Here is a 17,793-nt window from a genome sequence, read left to right as displayed (position 1 = left end):
GCATGTATGGATATGATACAATGTTATGACTAGTATATGGAATACAGATATTAAGTGAAACTGATCATCAGCCTTTTGTAGAGCACCTTCAGTACAATACATACCTTCTAAAAGAAGGCAATAACAGAAAAGTGCAGGCTACTGAATTATGATTTAACATTCCAATACAAGCCAGGTAAACAGATGCACATAGCAGACTGAAGAATTGCAGTAGGAAGACTTGGAGCTAATATAGATTATAAGGCAGTTAACAATGACTAAGAAAAAAGTCAGTGGTCTTTAAGAATTGTTTTCAGGAGGAGGAGATTGCAGTTACACAGGGAGATCAGTTACAGGGAATGAACAAAACAATTAACAGCAGTTCATAAAGACATACAGAAGTACAGAGGGAATACTGTCCCTGCAAAGGTGAAATCACACTGACAGAGGAAGAAGTCAAAGACTTTAACAATTATTTACAAGAGGTGAGGGGATTGCAGTTAGGGAGATAACTGTGCGAGAATAAACAGAACGACAGACAGCAGATCATAAAGACATGCATGTGTAATATCCCTGCAAGGGTGAAATCAGCTGTGTACAAGAACTGATGTTTAAACCAGAAAAAAAAAATTCATAGTGCTTAATCATCTGAGAGAATTTATGCTTGAAAAAATATGACTGTCATCTGGGAATAGTAAAGTGTAAAGAGAGAGTGCATAATGTGACGTGTCAGCCAGGAATGGAACTGCGGAGTGTGTAACATGCATTACAGCCAGAGCCCTCAAGAAGAGATGGTACAGTATCATAGAATAAAGTTGGGATAGAGTATTTCCTAAAAAATTGTTATGAGATATATGCTGATTACTATTCAAATTATGCAGAAATGATTAAGTTAACAGATACTACAAGAGTGTGTATTTAAGTGTGCTTAACAGCATAGTTGCAAAAGCTTCCCACCCTCCTAGAACTAAACAATCTCTGGCATCAAAAACTAATGCCCAAAACATGTAAAGTGGAAATGAAACTGTGTGTGCTTTATTTGCAGGGGCAAACCTATCTGCACTCCTGATGTAGGGGCACCCCCATCCCCCCCACACACACCCTTGCATGTATATATTTCAACTCCTGGGTCACAAAAACTGGAGAAAGGAAAACATCTTCCAAGATAAAAGAATTAATGCAGGTACACACACACACACACACACACACACACACACACACACACACACACACACACACACACACACACACACACACACACACACACACACAAACTGCATCAGCAGTGATTTTCAATGGAAATCAGCCATTGGCATTTTCATCCTCAGCATCTTGTTTCTCAGGCACCTGATGCTCTGGGAAGAATCAATTACTCAGCATCCTGTAGAGAAGGCATTTGCAAAACATCTCAACAACTTGCTCTCCACTTGAGATAATGGTCAGAAAATATGAGTCAAGAATTCAAGAAAATGGTGAATTTATGGTTTCAGTCATATCGCAATGAGTCCTAGGTGCAGAAGAAAAAATGATCAAGTTGAGATTGATTCAGACAAGAAAGACCCCGATGAAAAGAATACCAAAACAAGAAAAGGAGACTGTAACTTGTGGTATTGGAACAGAGGAATACTCCATTCCAAGGTGCAGGTCTATCCCCTGTAAGTTACCAATGGACAGAAGGCTAGAAAGTACACTTTCAATAACTACAATATCGTTTTTGCCAGAGAGTCTAAGCAGTAGCATTTTTGAATCTGTCACTATGATGTTAACAGGCTATCATGATAGACAAATGAGTTACTATGATAAAGTTTTTTACTTCACTGAAAAAGAAACTAGAATATGAGTGTAACAGATAAGCAAGAAGGATAGTAAAATGTTATTGTGATATGAGAAGCACCAGAACCCAGGTCATAGTACATGCAAGGAATGGACTCTCAGATCTATAGAAGGAACAGGAGATATCTGTTCAGAGCCAAACTCAGCTTACCTTCCCAAGAAGTATTCCTATCTCTGTCTCAAGAAAAAAAAGATCAAGCTATTATTGAGATGAGTGCAGGGAATACAGGTGTGGGTATTGTAGGTGAATATAATATCTGAGACTCAAACCAAGAAAGTTCTTAATAGCAATCTGGTATATCTTGGAGTGAATATAGAAAGAGAAGGTGAAACTCTGCATCAGTCAGTGACTATATCAGATCAAATTTATCCTTTGTTGACTAGGTTACTGGCCTCTTTTCAGGGAAGAACCATGGTGGTATTGATTCCAGGGCATCAGGGAATTTCCTCTAGTCCATTCTGACACTTGAGGTTCATGAAGCCATTGAGTGTGGTGCATCTGTTCTGTTCCTAGTGCAGTGGCAGCTGGGAGTATGACGTGCAAAGACTGAGGGAAATGGGGTTGAGGTGAGTGCTGACTAAGTGTTGACATTTTCTGCTATAGAAGAAAAGAAATTCATTTGAGATGTTGAAAAAAGATTGGATGGAAGATTCTGAGGAAATCTTCCAAAGGGAATTATTTGAAGGGTCGAAAGGAGAGGAGAAATATAATTACAACCCTCCAGCTGGGAGGTTTGCGGGAAGATATACTGGAGAATTTGTTGGAACAAAATGAACCAGAGTCAGGGAAAAACGTTCCATGGGGTGAAATAATGGAGAAGTTGAGTCGAAAGGAAGAAAAGCAGAAGAAATAATTCACAGAAATAGTAGGGACATAAGAAGCAGGAAAGAAGAAAAAGAAGAAGGAAGAGTTAGAAAAGAAGAAATATGTTGTAAGAATTCAGAGTAAAGAAGAAGGTGAACTATATAGGTACGAGATTTGTGACAAGATAGTTGTGTCTTTAGGTGTAAAGGCATAAGAGCTAAGAGGTTTTTATTCTAATTAAAAAAGAAACATGCTGTGACATTTTCTTTGAGGCTGCTGAGGTCTTAGAAGTTTTTCAAAGGAAACATGGAGAGAAAAAAATTTACCCTTCTAACAATTATGTGGTTAAGACATTTTTTCGAGAAACCCAGAAAAAAATAACATACAGTTTTGAGCAGAGACCAAAAGAGAGACTGTAAAAATATTCACTAAAGACTTTTTGTAATGAAGGAAAAGACATTTCAAATGTTTTCAATAACAGAGGACTTTGGACAGGTGCTTGGGACTGTAATGTGATTTTGAAAATGGAGAATGGCAACATTGCATATATTCCAAGTATGATTAATGTTGATGGGCATAGAGCTGTTGTTAAGTATTGGGGACAACCGACAACAGTTTTTTTTTCTGTGGGAAGGAGGGACATTTTGTAAATAATTGTGATAAAACATGTCATTTATGTGGAGAAACCAGTCATAATGCAAAAAATTGTAAAGAAATGTGTTATAAATGTAAGCAAATGGGATGTATGGATGGAATGTGAGAAGAAAAGGTGGTCAGATTGTGAAATTGAACAACAGAACATAAATGAAAAAGAAAGATTACAATTACAGGAACAACAAAAAGAAAAAAAGAAAGTAGTGAGATAAATCAAGAAGAAAGTTTGGATAATATGCAAAAAGGGGAAGGGGAAAGGAAAAGTGGAACAGAAGTCAGAGATGAAGAGGATATTAAGTGGAAAGTGGATAAATGGAAAAATACAATTGGGAAAAGAGGTAAATACAGGAAAATAACATTTCAGGAATCAGGAATAAAAGTTTAAAAAATAAAATGAGTAATTATAATCATTTTTTGTAGATTAGAAAGAATAGCAGCAAATAATCTTAGCATACTATCAATTAATGTTAATAGTATTAAGAATATAGTTATGAGAATTGAAATATAGAATGGTGTGATAGGTATGATGTGGATTTAATAGTTTTGGAAGACATTAGGATTTTAAATAAAGAAGAAAGAGAATAAATAGAGACACTATGGTTAGCTGGTATAATATGAAATTTGAGGCATGAAAATTGTTCAGGAACTGCCATATTATGTAGAAAAGAAATAACAATTCTAGATTGTACTTTAGTTAGGCTAGGAAGATTGATGGTATTGGATTTAAGATGGGAAGGGAAAGTATATAGAGTAATAGCAATATATGCTTATGTACTGTATAAAGATGGATATTATAGTAACAGGTAATTTTAATTGTAATTTAATAAATAAAAAGCAAAAGATATATATAATAGATAAGAAAACAATGGAAGAGATACTAAAATGTGGATATTTAAAATTATGGAGTTTAAGAATGCAAATCGGAGAGGAAGATTTCAGACAGAGATAGATTATTTTCTTTTGTCAAAAACTATAAGGGTTATAATAGAACAAGTTGTAGAGATGGCCTTTTCAGACCATTTAGCAATATGGATTGAAATAGATGACAATAAAGAATATATTAAAATAGGGAAAGCCATTACAAGAATTAATGAAAAAGAGTGGAATAAGAATAGTCAAGAAGACATAAAATTATGGAAATACCATTTAACAATGGGACATTTTTATAAGAACTGGTCAGAATGGTGGATGACATTTAAACAGAAGTATAAACTTTATTTTATATGGGAGAATGAGAGAAGATGAAAAGATAAAAAAGAATATGAACAAATTCAAAAGAATGTTTTAAGCTGTTTTGACAGGAATGAAATGAATTATTTTAGGAAGGAAGAAGAAATCTATCAAAAAAGAAAGAGAAAATTAAAGAATTATTATCTAGGCAAAATATTTTTATAGGGAAAGAAGGACGTGGTATTACTATATCTAAGTAATAAAGAAAAAGAACATAGTGGTATAATGAGAGAAATGAAAAGTAACAATTGGAAAACTGAAAAAGTGCCTTCTAAAATAATATATATTATTGTTACATATGTGAAAAAGATGGTAAAAGAAAAATGACTGATAAGAAACAAAGTTTGTGGAAGGTAAACCAGTGTTCAGAAGAAATAAACAAAGAATTGGAACTGCAAAGTACAATAGCAGTAATAGATAAGGTAATTAAAAGTGTTAATGTCGATACAGCACCTAGGTCAGATAGTACAGATATCAAATGTATGCAAAAGTAATGCTATGGCAAGAAGAAATATTAATAAAAGTATTTAATGAGTGGTTAAATTATGGGATAAATTATGAAGAAATATGTGAAGGTGTGATGAGATTTATATGGAAGAAGGGAGAGAAGAATGAAATAAAAAATGGAGATCTATAATGCTGAATAATTCTGACTATAAATTGTTCATGAAAATAATACAAAAAGAGTAGAAGATAAACTACATTATATAATAGAAGAATATATGTATGGGGTCAGAGGAAAAGGAATTCAAGAAGTATTAATGATAATTAGGTAAATAGTAGATTATAATAAGTTAATAGTGGCAGATATAAATAAAGCATTTTATGCAATAGAGCATATTTTATGGCAATTAGGTAGAATGCAATTTTAGCATAAAAATCAAAAATGTATGTGGATTAGTATATAAAAAATACTAAAATTAAAATGTTAGTGAATGGTTGGTTTTAGTAAAAAAATGAAGATGAGAAGATGTATAAAGTAAATCAGAGATGTCCAATGAGTAGCATTTTGTTTATAATAGATATGAATGGTGCAATAAAAGGATTAAATGAGGAGTTGGATGAGAGTAAATATGTACACGTGATCCGGGTAACGTATCCTATTACTATGTCTTGTGATGATGATGATATAATAACAGGAAAAGAGAAATGGAAAAGGTGGTTCATTAGCTGGAGGGACGGGTTCATAACCAGAGACTGCCCATGCTATGGAATAGACTTCCCATACATGTCAAGCAGAGCATCTCACTGGCTGTCTTCAAGAGAAATCTTGATGAGTGGATGGGAAATAGAAAATTCACCCCGGGGATGACTCCAGTGGCTCTACTCGACAAAGGCACTGGGAAATAAGGTCAGGTGGCACGATGGCAGGGAAATCCTATGGGCTAGGCTTGTAAAGACTCCAGGACCATTAGCCTAGTACACACCTATGAACCTATAGATTACAAGAGGCTGGATTAAACATTAATAAAGAAAAAATGTAAAGGTATAGGAGGTGATAAGGAATTGGAAGGTGTACAGTTTAGGAAAAAAATAGCATTAGGAATTGAATTTGGAAAGTATGATACAACAAAGGACCAATGGGAGAAATAATGAGATATTTAAATAACTTAAAATTATGTGGAGTAGGTACAGGTTGTCATTAAATTAAAAAGTATATTTAATGAACACAATATGGATGGGGAAAATACATACCATATTTAGCTAGTATATATATGCTTCCAAGAGACATGGAGAAACAGTTTATTGAAATTGTTTTACGGTTTATTTGGAGATGTAGGCTAAATCCAGTCAAACGAGGAGTGTTGTAAATGGAAAAAGTCAAAAGATAAAGGGGTTTGGGTTTATAGAACCAGATAGTATATGGAGCATCTTTAAATTTGTATAAGGTTCTGAGATGGATAAGTGGAAATGAGAATAAGTTAGTGGTACATATATTTAAAGAAAAATGTAAAAAGGAATGGAATATAATTAAAATGAATAAAATAAGAATAGATTGGAAAAATGAAGAGATAAGGATATAGCATGAAAAAAATAAAAATGTTGATACTAAGAATTGATAAGAGTTCATGAAAATAGGAATAGTTGCTATAAGAATAATATGAGGCAAATTATTGTTTGAATCCTTGGGAACACTTAGAAGAAGAGAAAGTTAAATCTATAAAGCAAATAAATAGATGGTGTATGAAAAATGTGATTTATCAAGATTTTTATGTAAATTACAAATTAATAAGCTTCCTGTTAAAGGAAATGTGTCTTATAAAAAAGTTAACAAGAGAATTTGTTTGTATTGTGGAGAACTGGAAACAAAAGAACATATCTTTTTAACATGTAAAAGAGTTAGAAATCTATGGGAAAATTATAGAAAACAAAATAGTTAAAGAATTGCAAGACTACAAACAAATAAATATGGACATGGTTGAGTATGTTTTTTATGGACAGCATAGTAAAGAATATGTAAATAATGTGGATAAAAATATTTGGTATAATTTGGACAGTTTGGAATGAAAGATTAAATTAAGTTATGTTTAATGGTAAATGAATTTTGACAAATATAAGGAAAATTAAATAGTGGCTATGTAGAAAAGATTGGGGGTCTATATGAATGTATATTTTAGTAATTAATGGAGGATTAAAGTATGAAATGTTAGTTCTTTTTTGTAAATATGTAAATATGTATATTGTAAGTAAATTGTAAACAAATTGTAAATAAAAATCCCCTACTCTTTTCAATAGGTGTCATGGGATCTTTCCCATCCAACTAAGCAACCAGGTGGGATAACTCAATAGATGGGACTTTAGTTTAATGTGTCATCCAGTACTTCGGAGTGCAGCAGTGCAGTATCAGCAATCCATCTACCTGGTGTGGGAATAGAGCTCACATCCTTGTGCACCAAAAGCAAGTGTGATTTCTGTTGCACCATTGACACTGTACTCACGTCCAGACTTGAGAGACTACTAAGAAAAACAGTCATGCTCAGAGACAGTATCTAAAAGATGTATCCAATATTTTATGATACTAGAGACTTGAAACATGGCTGAACAATAATTTAAATGACATAACTGAATGTTTTGATGAATGTATTTCTTGTATTATGTACAGATTGTGACGTGCAGTATAGTTACAGAATTTTTTATGCTGCAGTGTAACTGAATACTAAATAATTTACAAGTAGTAATAGCAGCTTTAGTTAAAAGAGTGAGGTGTAGTTTATATGTAATGTGGATGTAAACAGAGGTAGTATGCTAATTAAGTATGCTGGTTAAGTGGTTATGCTTCTTTGGGTTTCCATTTGAAATAAAGAATTGAATTAGTTAATGGTCACCATGTGTCTGTTGTCTTACTCAGCTGTGAGGAAGATTTAACTAAATGAATATCACACATAACTCCTTCTCAGTCTCTGCTTTTCACTCTTCTTATGCTAATCTGATGTACCCATCAGTCAGTCCTTATGGGGTTTTAAACCTTATTTCAACTCTGAGGAATTAGAGGTTTTGCACTCAGAAATTCCTTATGGCTCAGGCATTCTATAGTCATATAGTTAAAAAGACATTCACTTTCTATACTGATCTCTTAATGATTTATATGTACTTTCTGTAAGGTTAGAGTTTAATTCTGTTATAGTAATGATGCCTTACATATTTTTGTTTAATCACATCATTTGGAATACAGTACCATCAACTTCACACATAGGTTTTCATTTATTTCTGTAGGATAGTACCTTGTGCCCATTCCTTGCTTTAAAACTGTTTGGATTGGGCAACATAAGCAATTATCAAATGTATAAATAAACACAACATATATAAGCAGAGGTAAAGCTATTCATATGTGCATAGGTAATCATATAACCATAGGTCCATTTTACAGTTATAAATGCATCTCATGTATAATAAATCTAATAAAACAGGTACAAATCTTGGTCCATATGAAACTTTAACAACAGAGGTGTTATTTAGTGAAACACACAGTTTGTATTTATTTAATCACACTACTGGACATCTTATCATCATCATCATCATCATCAACCCCCTTTTCCCCATTTTCTACATGGGGCCAGGATGTCACATCAATTGTCACCATCTCTTTCTATTCAGTGCCACTGTCACTCCTTCTTTGACAGTCATGACTGACTGCTACCAGCCTTATCTCATACAATCCATTCATTTCTTTGTTAGATAACCTTATTTCCTCTTGTCTTCTAGCTGTTTCTCCCAAATTGTCTTCACCAAATTGTCTTTCACTTTCCTGCCCAAACCATTGTAATCTATTATCCTTGACTTTCTCTGTAATTGGAGCTACTCGGACTTTTGCTCTGATATTGTCATTTCTTCATCTGTCTCACACTATGCATCCTCATACCCATCCCAGGCAGTTCATCACCATCACCTCTAGCTTCCTCACCTGCACTGCCTTCACTGCCCAGAAATTTGTGCCATACAGACATACTGATCACACCACTACTTTGTAGACCTCACATTTCAGCTTCTTTTGCATTCTTCTGTCACACAGTACCACTGACACTCTATAACATTTGGCTCAGTCCCTCTGATCTCCTCACTCAGGCTTCCCTTCTCCTCAATCATCCCGCCTAGATACTTGAAGTTGTTAACTTGCTCATCTATTTTCCCTTCCATCCTAGTTTCCAACTTCTTCCAATTTCCCCCATTTGCTGCCATGGCAACTGTCTTATCTGTGCTCCATTTCATCCCATGTACCTTCAGTTTTGCATTCCATTCCCCTATCATTTGATGAAGTCCCTGCTTAGAATTTACCTTTAATACCACATCATCTGCATACAGCAGCAGCACCAGCATTGTTGATCTGCCCCCTCAGACTTATTTGCTAAAGTAGTCCAACACCAGTATAAATAGCAGTGGGCTAAGAACTGAGCCCTAATACACACCCATTCCCACTGGAAATTCACATGCGAATCTGTTAGATGTCTACTGCACATCTGACTTGTACATAAACATTTTCTCAGTATTATGGTGTATAGGAATTTGTAATAACATACTGGTGTATTAAAGGGGTTAGAACTCTATGGTTGCTACATAGTTAACACTTGTTTATGGACTGCTGAGACATCACATATTTTTACGTTATTTCGATTTGTTGAGGACTGATTGCCTTTTCTGATGAAGCCTTGCACTTTCAGTTCTGAAGTATCTCTACATATGATAACCTTGACTTCTAATCTATTTTCATATGATACTATTCTATGACAGCAAACTCAATAACATGTGTAATAGCTTAAAGAGAGAATGCTTTGGCATTTGAAAGTTGTAGAACAGCAAGTTTATGCTTCTGGAAAATAACTTGCTGGCACCATTATGAACTGACATCAGAACCCCCTACTTTCTGAATAAAGCAGTTCTTCATTATCAAGTAAATGGAAGTTGTATGGCGTGTTTTTCTTCTGTAAATGACTGGCATAAGATATGCTTCCCTCCAACCAGGTAATTGAATGACATACTGCAGAAGTAATAAGCGATATGCCACTTCTCCTTACTGAAGTGACAGCTAGTTCTTTCTTGTCTGCATTAACCAGAAAATGCAATTTTCTACTCTTTTTCTTGCCATAACATGTATAGACCCGAAATTATAGCATCAGCTCTCTTTCAAAGTCATTTTAATATTTTCCAGCAGCTAAAAGCTGTTAATTATAAGAATCTGTTTTCCTGACTTTTGTTAAATTTTAATGAAATTGGAGAGCATGTAATGCAGTTTCTCTTCTTTTCATGAAGCTGGTTTTAAAGAAATAAAATGAGAAATGAAGAAATTGTTGAAATCACAATGCATGAAATTAGGAACGCTCAGAATATTCTGCCTATATAGAGTTGATTTTTTTTAGTAAGTGTCGAGTCTGATGACCATGGACTGCTATCAAACTGAATATACTTTTCTCTCTGTACTGCTCCTAAAAGATGGATTATCCACTTTAAAGCCTAATTTAGCATCCACGACTATTTTAAACAAGAGTATTCTGTCTTTCATCTAAAACAAGAATATGGATAATTGCAAGCAGGGGATGATAAAATCATTTTAAAAGTAACTCAAAAAAGCATTCAGTATTAACTCTTCACACAGCCAGTGTAATGACTATCATAGGCATTGAGCTCATTCAAGAAAAAAATCAATAATTTGCTGTGCATCCTTACTGTAGATTATTCCAGAACTAGTTCATAGTAGTGAATTATTCTTTGTTTAAAAAGGTAGAAATGCTCATTCATACAAAATCAATGACATAAACAATAATGTTATGTATATGCATGGTTAGTCTATTATATAATATTTTGGCAATAGCTATTTTTCTGTCAGACCTCCACTGAATGATATGGCATGTTGCTGCACATTAAAATGTTAAGAAACAAGAAAACCTTAAACTTATTTTTTTTCTTGTTGTCCCACCCTTCTTACATTTAACAATTAACATCTCTTATCCCCCTATCCTACTTTAACTCTGCTAAGATTTCATGTAAAACTGTAATGTCAACCCTGTGTTATTTCACATTGTAACAAATCTAACAGTAATATGCACCAATGGATTTTTCTTATTTTAATTGATTTATTTGTGTGTGTGTGTGTGTGTGTGTGTGTGTGTGTGTGTGTGTGTGTGTGTGTGTGTGTGTCTGTGTATCTGTGTGTGTGTGTAATTTTACCTTTTGCTTTTTTGACTGTATTTTCACTGCAATCGTGGATTTTTTTTGTTATGTTGTGTAATACCATTGTTCTTCAATAGTATTACATAAATATAAATGCATTATCTTCATATTATTTGTTGTTCATGGAGCTTTTCTCCCTGGGACTCCTTTGAAAATGGGTTCTTCTTGGCCCAATGGACAATCCCGGTAAACAATCTCTAAAATAAATAAATAAAATAAAGTAAGCAGCCGGAGTTGGCAGAAAAGGAATCAAAAATGTTGTGGCTAAATATCAAACTTCAGTTTTTATCTGTTTCCCTATGTTTTCCTTTGACCTCTGGACTTGTCTTCACCCACTTAACCAGTTTATGTCAGCATCCTATATCTGTTTTTGGCAACGCAACGACAGGTCCATGGCAAATAGAAGCCTTGTCAGCTTGTAGACTGTTATGATTTAGATCAGCTTGCATAGGGTGATGGTGAGGCATTTTGATTTTGATCAGGATTTAGTTGAAGAATAAAGGAGACTACATTCTCAATGCAGTTTTGCTTAAAATACAAGCCAAGAAAAAAAAACTTTATGTCAGTAACTTTACATGGCAGGTATTAATTTATATATTAACTGGGCGAGTAGGTTATCTCTAGACCTTTTTCAGATTCTTTCTAAGCATAATATCAAAACATCATAAAAGTAGGTTATTTGGTTGAACACAATCCAGTCAATTTCTTAGTCTGACAAATTAGCTAAAAAGCTGATAGGGTTTGACTATAGAATGGGGTCACTGTCAAGGTTTTTATTAGAATACTCCAAAGTTCAGTGATCATAGTGACTGCAATAAGTAGCAGAGGTACAGAGTTAGCACCCTGTCTGTGAAACCATGAAGCCCACCTCCAACATTCCTAGTCAGAAAACTTGATAATCACACATACTTGACCCCCAGACACATACAGAGTAGTATAATGCAAAATGTATCCTAGTATGAGTTGACATTACCTGTATAACTAAAAATAAAATGTAAAACTTAGCCTGTGCATGAGTGATTACATGAAAAAAAGAAACTACAGCAAAGAAAGTAATACCATTAAACTATTCTAAATTGAGGATAATAAAGGGCTAGATAAGTTCTACAGTAATTAAAATGTAAAAAGAAGTCAGAACATATGGAAAAAGGCAAAGGTAGCTTTAAACTCTAGAAAATACAACAGAGAGGAATTAGTAAAACAGAAGACAAGCAGTAATCTAAAGGTTAGATGAGCCTTAAAATTAGCATGAGAAAGAAGTATAGAACAAAAAAAAAAGTAATCATATAGTTAAGTTAAAGTACAGCTGCTAAGATTATCATTATGTATGTATTACATTTAGTGAGAATGTATGCTTAGTGTCCTTGTCTTATTTTCTCCTTATACGTTTGATGCTTACTGTATTTCTTTAAAATTTACTACTACACTATCAGCAGTTTTATGTTACATATTGTTCCACTTTTTTTTTCACAATATTTAAATTTCTTCACTAATCTGCATTATCATTACAGTGTCTGCACTAGCTGCATTTCTGTATTCACCTTACCTGTTCTGCAATTTTGTCTGCCTTTGGCATGTCCAGGGCTGAAAACTGTTCATGGACCAATCAAGCTATCTGGTTAACAGCTAAATTGCATACTTACTAAGCAACGCTCTATGTAAGTGGATAGTTGGTATAGCTATATGTCTATATGATTACCCATTCACAATTTATACAGCACAATATGAGGTAAGAGATCATCTCCGTCTCCCTGTATCTCCCCCCCGAAAACACACATTTGCATTGAGTTCACTGAACATGATTATACATATATACATATGGAGTCAGCAAGTACTCTCTCTTGCTTTCTCTCTCTCTTTATACATGCAGATATGTAATTCACCCATGTAAAATGTGACTATACAAGCAAGCACAAGTACATCTGTATATGTAATGGTGTGTATATTCACATGGACATGTATGACATGTATTAGTTATATTCCTTTGACAATATTACTGTTTCTTTTAGGTAGTTGTGTTTTTTAAAGAGAAAGAGTTAGAGTGGTGAGGGGTACATGAGTGGTATACCCAATGATTTTCTGACCATAGCTAAAGCTGACTGTTGCAAGTCAGTACGGAGTACTATTTCTAACTCTGGACAGAATGCTATGTCCCACTCTACTAAGAAAAAAAATGTTTTGTGATGTAATACGAGTGAAACCGGACATCATAAAAAGGAAATTGTTATAGATATGATATTCCATTTGGAGTCATTATGGTAAACTTATACACATTTAATCACATTTGACATGTATTTCTATACTATTTTGATTTCATTACTGTATTGCTTATATTAAGCTCACAGTGGAACAGAAAGATTAGGACAAGCATGGACAAGAGTTATATAAACCAATATTAATTGCTCCTCTTGAACTAATAATTTGTATATACAGCCTAGTAATCTACATTATATAAACTTTGGCACAATTATTATTAAATATCAATCTACGCTCATATGAATGCTTAGTGCCTTTTCTGTGTAATTACACATGCTGGAAGTGGTAAAGCACATACATTTGTATTTCATAACAAAAGATTATTGCAGTTTACTGACTAAACCTAACCTAGAGAACATTCTCAGTTTCAGAGAATTACCACATACCATTGATGTCATTTCAAAACTGCATATTTATTTTGAATGCAAGGTATATAACAATAACTCAACCTAGTATAAAGATTTTGATAAAGAATTATGCTGAAAACTCAGAGCCTTAGAACATACCACTGGAGAAAGTCAGAACTCCATGTCCAACTATCTTACTTTTCAATATTTGTACCATTCAATGGACTGTTCAATATTTGTTACCATTAAAGAAAATAGAAAAAGACTACATATGCAGCCATTTCCAACTTTTACTCTTAGTACATTTTATAGTTACATTCCAAAGTCACATTTTAAACAAGTAAACTAACATTTTCTCATTCTGCTTGCAAGACCCATCATCCTTATAAGGTCAAGTGAAAGTATGTTGTATAAATATTGTGACACATTCCTTCTGAGACCTATATAGCATTTTTTAAATGAAACTGTCTACCTCAATTGTTTTGGCAACATATTTCTAGATGACAGCCATATTAGCTGAGGTCACAGCTTCTTATGTATCCAGATGAAGGAGGATTTTTTAAATGCAACTATTCATCATCCTTCGCAAATTACAGTTTACCAGAGATTAGCGTAACTCTTCTGCAGGAAAGGATAGATATGGATTCTGAGTCACAGTGATTTTGACTGAGGAAATGGGAACAAGTTATACTGTTTTGACAGTCTGCCATGAAAACAAAATAGATTAAAAAGGAAGATACGTTAAGAGTAATGCAAGGTCCTAAGACAACTATATCTTCCTGACCCACAAGTTCTACTGCATTTAAATTTGCCTAGCTATTTAAATCAGTTTCGACAGGTTCTTTGTATTGTTTTCTGTGTTTATTTTCCCTTTAGTTTTCTGAGAATAGCGATTTTTTTATATATTTCAAACTACTACTATGTACAGATTTTTTTTTTATACAGTAATGTCCTTTCTGCATGTTCACCTACAGCAAACATTCAGTTGTTTCACAACAGCATTTCAGCTACCACATTTATATTGGATAACCTGTAGCCTTTGCTAGCTTTCTGCAGAAATGTGTAAAATGGGTAACCTTTGTGAATCAGGCATGAAATATACAGATACTGGCCAGCTGACGCATTCTAACAGAATATTGTCAACATAAAAGAATGGAATGCATTTATGTGTGAAGCAGCTGCATTAGTGTCATGTAACCTTGTCATTTGTCACATTCTGTTCTCCCAGCTTTCCAAAGTGGAGATGCTATGACAGTAGAACCTGCTGGTCACAAATTGTTTAGAAAAACAACAGATATCCCTTTCTCAGTTTTTCTTATGTAGCTATTGTACTTTTTTCATTGTTAACTGATGCACATTAGACAATGAAACAATTTTAATGTATTTTATGAAAAAAATAAAAAAAAGCTTTATGACACTTTTGCAAATTTGTTTAGCATGTAGGTGTAAGCAACATATATATAAAAGTTACTTTTTCATTATTTAATATAGCAGTTGCAGATAACAGTCAAACAGTTTTGTTCACAATAAACAAATGAGGTAGGTGATACAAATTTCAGGCAGTTGTATCTTAAGAAGGCCAACTTTTGGAAGAGTGTGAAGGCACTTATGGAAAGTACTGTTTAATGAAAAAATAGAGCAAACAACAATTAGAATCATCTATGTCATCACTGAAGTCATTGCTACAACACTTTGTGAGAAATAATGAACAAATCAAAACACGACTATAAGTACAGAAACATTAAATTTCTTAAGGAATGTGCTGAGAAACATTACAGAGGAAGGCAAGGCACTGAACTGTAGCACTTAAAGCAGGAGACCATGGGAAAGAAGTCAGAACAATAAAGGCAAACAAATTCTATTGATAAAAGAAAAGTATAGAAGGAAGATTAATGAAGTGGTAGATGAAGAACAGAAAGGATGGGCAGAAAGTGATAGTAAACCTGATGAAATATAGGATGAGGAAAGAGTATGGCTGGTATTTATAGTCGCTATGCTTAAGTGTAGTTGGGAATTTGTAAAGGCTGCGGTTAAGTGCAGCTTTGGCATGATTCAAAGAGGCTGTTTGCACTTAGGCACAACCATTGTGGACAGCTTATGAAAAGCTTTTGCAAGTGAGACTATGATGAGAAGTAAATGAGGAATGTCTAAAAATTTCTGACACTTATATTAATAAAGTGCTGTCCCGCTTGTCTGTGACTCATAGTCACTTTTTAATGTGTCTGCACCTTGCACACATACATTATAAAAGGCAAAGTTACACCCTTTTTATCTGCCTTGCAATCAGTGAAGTTGTTTGCTTTAGCTGCCACCTGGTTATTTCACATTTTGAGCTGCTTATCTCAACATTTCCAAAACTCCCAGTTGCCAGTGGCACTTGCAGGCCAAAAAGGCATAGTTATATAGTTATAGACAAAGATTAACCAAATATAACTTTGGTTATCGAGAAATTCTTGATAGATTCTGAGTGGACAAGGTTATGTTAACAGCTTTAATGAGTCTGTATAACCAACCGATGAGGATGGGGCATGTGTAGACACCAGGGTATATATCTCCCTCATTATACTTGCCTTGGGGACCTTCCAGAGACAAAATGGGCGCACATTGCAAATCTTACAGGCTTCTGCCTTGAGGATACTTCAGTAGTTCCTGTCACCTTAGGACTGAGCCAAAAGCATGAGTGCCTTTTATGGGATGGCACGTTTTCCAGGGGTATGATAGATTGCACCCATGTTGCTGCGTGGGTCCCATCTGGACCACAGGGGAGCAATACTGGAACAAGAAGGGATACTATTTTGTCAACTGTTAAGTGATATGTGATGCATGGGGGTGCATCACCATGTTGACCCAACATTTTGGCAGTGGACATGATTCTCATATCTGGCCCACAAGCTCACTCTGCCACCTCCTCCTGCTTGGTAGGATGTCCAGTGGTCATCTTGTTGATAAGTGCAAACTTCTTCATCTGTATTAATTTCTGCAGTTATAATTTGGTAAATGTTTTTATTCTTAGTAAAGTCATCTTCATTTATTATGTGTCCCCCAATCCATTTTTTTATTTTGCAGGTGATGCAGGCTATACATTCAAATCCTGGATGATAATAGGGGAATAAAGGGCAGGGTATGGTCAGAAGTGACAAGGGGATAATTGTCAGGGTATGCCTGGACTGGCACAAAATAATTGTAAGACAATATGCAATGAAATAAAGCTTTACAAAATTCCTCAATTCCTCCATATGCACAAATGCATCTCACAGGTAGATGTCAGCAGTTTGTTGCAGTCATGTTGCCTGTCACCCTAGCCTTTTATCTCTTTAAGCCATAAAGTACAAATGCTACACTTGGAGACATTATAATTTCTTCATGTTTTTAACCTGTACAAAATAGTTAACGTCCTGCCACTGTTCTACCTAAAGATATATAGGATATCATTTACAGGAATGCTGTGATAAAATGGCAATAAACTGCAGAATGTTTGTAAAAAAAGCCAGCACCTTTTGCAGCTACATTCTATCTAATGTGGATTTCAAGCTGAACAGAGGAGAAGTAAAAGGAACTGCATTAAAATATTAATTATTAATTCAGTGTATTTTAATATCTTTTTGTGCATATGACTCATGCACTGTTAAAACACCTCTTTAATCTGTTTAGAGCTTACCTTAAGCAATTTAAAAAAAATGCATAAAGCAATTTGCATAAGCAATATCGTAGACTGTTAACTTTGAAAGATGCTAGAGGTCATTTCTAAGATATTTATAACAGCCTCTCACTCATATGTACTATGTTTAAATAATAGGGTTTTGTCTATCACATGGGATGATTAACTGTATCCTCTGAGATACAAGGAAAAAAAAAATAAAATAAAACAGAAAAAAAATAAAACAAGGCATTCTTGACATTTTGACCTTCCAACTTCTGCATGCTGCATAGTAAGTCTCATTAATACATGCCTGTCAGAGCTCCATCACAAAAGTAAAGGACTCTGGGGAATCACATAGCATATGGGATAACCATGTTTTTAAAGGA

Source organism: Protopterus annectens, chromosome 2.part0, assembly GCF_019279795.1.
Source record: "Protopterus annectens isolate FY-2018-M chromosome 2.part0, PAN1.0, whole genome shotgun sequence".
NCBI lineage: Eukaryota > Metazoa > Chordata > Ceratodontiformes > Protopteridae > Protopterus > Protopterus annectens.
The sequence above is the reverse complement of the archived record's forward strand: the minus strand, read 5'-3'. Positions refer to the sequence as shown.